Genomic DNA, 5000 nt, shown 5'->3' with positions numbered 1-5000 from the left:
GGAATCAAGTGCAGGGTTTGCTAAAGCGCACATGATGTTGCTTGGCCCGAGCTCCATGTCTCAGGTCTGGGGTGGTGCCTGAGAGTATACCTGTTTCTAACAAATTCCCAGGTGATGCTGAGCTGCTGGTCTGAGGACCACTCTGAAAACCACTGATTTAGATCTTTGTTTTTAATTGCTTTCTGCTCAGGTTCCTCCCTCTCTAATCAATCCTCACTGCACCAGAGGAGCTGTCTTTCATTCTTTTTTTTTTTTTTTAAGATTTATTTATTTTTTCATGATAGACAGAGAGAGAGAGAGAGAGAGAGAGAGAGAGAGGCAGAGACACAGGCGGAGGGAGAAGCAGGCTCCATGCAGGGAGCCCGACGTGGGACTCGATCCCGGGACTCCAGGAACACGCCGTGGGCCAAAGGCAGGCGCTAAACCACTGAGCCACCCAGGGATCCCCAGGAGCTGTCTTTCTAAAGCATAAATCTGATTATGATTAAATTATAGAAAACACCTTTCACAGTCATTGGTTAACAGATGCATGTAAGGGCGGGCCAAATTTGAAAATGCCATTCATATTAACAACAAAAATATTTTATTCTTATGGCTGAGCATAGAAAATAAGACCTTTCATAATTTAGCCCCAATCTCCAAGTACACCTTCCCTCCCCTTCGCCTACCCCCCATCCCTGCATCCTACACCGGCCAAAGCAGACTACTCACTGTTCCCTGCATATTCATATCAACTACCATCTCCTTCTATTTAAAATTTACCACCACATGCCCCTAACCACCCTGGGAATTATTAGAAATTGGGCTATCTTCACCTAGAATCTATGTTACGAGACTATTATAAAAGTGTCCCCAGACGAAAAATCTCCCTAAAATCCACATCAAAATGCTTTAGTAGAGCTACAAATTGGTATCTCTTCCAACTTCCACATTATGTACTTTTTCCAGGCAGCAGAGGTTCTTATTTGAAATAAGATTGCTCTACACATCAAAAAAGAAAAAAATCAAGTACATACTTTATTTAATCTCCAAAAGCTAGTGATGTAGATAAAAGCAGGCAGATTTAGGACCAGAGATTAAAGTTTATTAAAGTTGCACAGCTAATAGATGATAAAGCTGGTTCTCAAATCTAGGCTTTTTGGCGCTAAAGACCTCGAGCATTTAGCATCATGTCCTATCACAGATTTACTTGGTAGATTTTACTGTCTCAAATGAAAGTAAGATTTTATAGAAATCCAGTTCCAATTTCTAAAATAGAGGTTATCAAACTCTTCAGCCTAGAACCCTTTGGCTGCATTTTGCCCTGCACTTGTGTTTTGTTTGGCTCTGACAATGTTACTAATTGCCACATTTGAAAATTGTTTATATAATAATCTAGATTTTTGGCTCCTGTTTAAAAGAATCAGAAGCACATCTGCTAGCATGGCTATTAAAAATTTTTTAAAAAAACAAACAGAAAAGAACAGTTTGTGAAGATATGGAGAAATTAGAATCCTTGTTGATAGAAATGGAAAACTGTGCAGATACTATGGAAAACAGTATGGCGGTTCCTAAGAAAAAAATTTTTTTTCCTAAGAAAATTTAAAAGGGAATTACTTACCATATGACCCAGCAACCCTACTTATGTGCATAGACTCAAATGAATATTTGTACACTCATGTTCTTAGTAGCATTATTCATTAATCAAAAAGTGGAAACAAACTCAAGCATCCACTGATACATAAATGAACAAAAAAATGTGGCATACACATCTAATGATTATTATTCAGCCTCTAAAAAGAAGAAAATTTTCACATCCTACAAGATGGATGAAACTTAAAGGTATTATACTAAATGAAGTTAGCCAGTAACAAAAGATAAATACCACTTACATAATTATCAAGTCAAATTTCATAGAGACAGAAGGTAGAATGGTAGGTGCCAGGGGCTGGAGGAAGAGTAGACTGAGGAGTTGTTTAATGGTATTATAATTTCAGATTTGCAAGCTGCAGAAGTCCTGGATATTGGCTATAGAACAACATAAATGTACTTAACATGATTGAACTGTACACTAAGAACAAGTTAAGATGGTAAATTGTGTTTTGACCACAAATAATTTAAAGAGGGCAGCCCGGGTGACGCAGCGGTTTAGCATCGCCTTCAGCCCAGGGCCTGACCCTTGTTACCCAGGATCGAGTCCCACATCGGGCTCCCTGCATGGAGCCTGCTTCTCCTTCTGCCTGTGTCTCTGCCTCTCTGTGTGTCTCTCATTAATAAATAAATAAAATATTTAAAAAAACAAATAATTTAAAGAGAAAATTTATTTTTTTTAATTTTTTATTTATTTATGATAGTCACACAGAGAGAGAGAGAGAGGCAGAGACATAGGCAGAGGGAGAAGCAGGCTCCATGCACCAGGAGCCCGACGTGGGATTCGATCCCGGGTCTCCAGGATCGCGCCCTGGGCCAAAGGCAGGTGCCATACCACTGCACCACCCAGGGATCCCTAAAGAGAAAATTTAAAACATTTCTTTTCAAGAAGTCAGAAGAGGCATCAGCATTGGACCTATCAGTCTCCCAAGGTATCAATCAGCTGAAGCGAAGGACTAGTTTCCTTTAACTGCAGGCACTCTCCAGAGCCACCTGCTTCAATTCTCCCAATTGGTACTGAGGCCAAAATGCCAACTGACACTTCTCCAGTTTTCACTGTCTCTTATTCAGCTAGTTCTCGCATTTGTTACCTTCCAGGCCACTGCTAGTAATTGAGTTTGCATCCTTTTCTCTAGCATATGAATTTACGAGACCCTTATAAATCTAATTCCTAATCTGTCCTATGAATTTAAAAATAAAAATCACATAATTTTTTTCACCTTACCTAGTCTTTAAACAAAAACAATTCCAAAGAAGATGTTATTTATGGTCTAACATACAATTCTAATGTCAAGTCTTTCTTTTTTTATTTAGCTATTTTAAAAATAGTTATATTAAAAGTTTCAGTTTGAAGCGTACTGATTGGATTATTCAAAAACTTTTGTTTCATGTTTACACACTTACCTATTAACTTTACTTAAAAAATTGTTTATGTGAATGAGTGTTTCTTCCATTAGACTGTGATCCTTTGGAGGGCAGAAAATAGATCTTAGTCATCCTTATATTCCCCAGGCTGTCTGTCCTAAGGTGTATGGAACATGGTAGAAGCTCAAGAGACATACCTTCATTCCTACATTCTCAATCTGCAGGGTTTTTTAATTTTTTTATTTATTCATGAGAGACACAGAGAGAGAGAGAGAGAGGCAGGAGAGAGGCAGAGGGAGAAGCAGGCTCCATGCAGGGAGCCCGACGCGGGACTCGATTCCGAGTCTCCAGGATCAGGCTGTGGGCTGAAGGCGGCGCTAAACCGCTGAGCCACCTGGGCTGCCTTCAATCTGCAGGTTTTTTAATTTTTATACAAAGCAATAAAACTAAACTAATGGGCCTTGCTAATGTTTCACACAGAGATTACTACCAAAAAATTGTTTTTAAGAAGCATAGCGTATGTTTTTTAAGTAATCTCTACACTCAGTGTGGGGCTTGAGATCATGACCCCAAGATCAAGAATCACATGCTCTTCTGACTAAGCCAGCCAGATGCCCCTCTTTTTTCTTATTCTTACGAAAGAAATATGAACCATTCTATCAATGATTTAACTCATTAACTCAATAATTCCTTGTATTATATACTAAATAGAGTAAGTTTTATTCCCAAAGGCATTCTCCATTTTCATTAATTTCTAAATACCACCTAAAACTTTTCCTGAAATGTCTTATGTAGGACAAAGTAGTTTTGCAAGTAACACACATACCCATTCCACTAAAGTACATAAAAAATTGATTTTTAAAATATTTCTTTTTGAAGATATGTGGTCTTCCATACAGATCTAAACATATATGAAGCAACCATCCCCCAGTTATCTATCTGGCTCACTTCTGAAATGACAAAAATAGAGTGCTAAGCCTTTGGAATTTCACTTACATATGATAAATTAATTCTGATCTTTAATCTCATTCAACCTAAAAAAGTAGCTTCATACCTCTCCAAGATATAAAAAAGAGGTAAAGAATTAGGAGCTAGCCAACCTGATTTTAAATCTCGTTTTTATCACTTTTCAGTCAAGCTCCTCAGCTTTCTCCATCTAAAAATTATAATACCTTCTTTGCTAGATTGTTATAAAGACTGAGTGAAAAAAAAAAAAAAAGACTGAGTGATATATGCATGAAAAGGACAGTCAACATGTTGATTAAGACTCTTAATTACTCAGAACATTTTTAACTTGCCTGGTATTAATGTGCATTTGTTAATAACTTATTACCTTGGCTGGCCTGAATTATTAGGCATTAACCTAAGGCAAACAGAATACAAATCTGAGATTATATTCAACTTAAAGCTAAAAAACCAATCAAGTAATTACCTCTCTATATACAGCCATATGTTCTTATTATTTAAGAAATAGTCACTTAAAAAAAAAAAATAGTCACTTTATTTTTTAAAGAAATGCAGTTACTTTAAAAAACAACTATTTTTCCATGTACTTATGTCAGACATTAGGGACATACTTTGAATTCTATCTAATGAGAAATACATCTTCAGAGAGAATGAACTCATTAGGTTTCAGGATTGAAAGAGTTTTAGATGATCTTGCGTTTTCTGAGACCATTAGTTATGAAAAGATTTCCATTACCTTTTGCTTAAATCAGAATCTTTAGAGCTGGGCTTCTCTTTAAAGTATTTTCCAGGGGATCCCTGGGTGGCTCAACAGTTTAGCACCTGCCTTCGGCCCAGCACATGACCCTGGAGTCCCAGGATCGAGTCCCGCATCCGGCTCCCTGCGTGGAGCCTGCTTCTCCCTCTGCCTGTGTCTCTGCCTCTCTCCCTCTCTCTCTCTCTCATGAATAAATAAAATCTTTAAAAAAAAAAAAAGTAAAGTATTTTCCAAACAAACATACTTTCTACTCTTACAAATAATTTGGCAAAACAGTAATAAA

At 37.4% G+C, this 5000-nt stretch overlaps 1 long non-coding RNA gene across 2 annotated transcripts in view; it reads left to right on the top strand.

The window, feature by feature from the left end:
- LOC140620098 (uncharacterized) overlaps positions 1-5000 on the top strand; it is a 19176-nt gene that overhangs the window by 8379 nt on the left and 5797 nt on the right. The window lies entirely within an intron of this gene.

The sequence above is a fragment of the Canis lupus genome, chromosome 28 (assembly GCF_048164855.1).
Source record: "Canis lupus baileyi chromosome 28, mCanLup2.hap1, whole genome shotgun sequence".
Lineage (NCBI taxonomy): Eukaryota > Metazoa > Chordata > Mammalia > Carnivora > Canidae > Canis > Canis lupus.
This window is presented reverse-complemented; position numbering and strand designations above follow the sequence as displayed.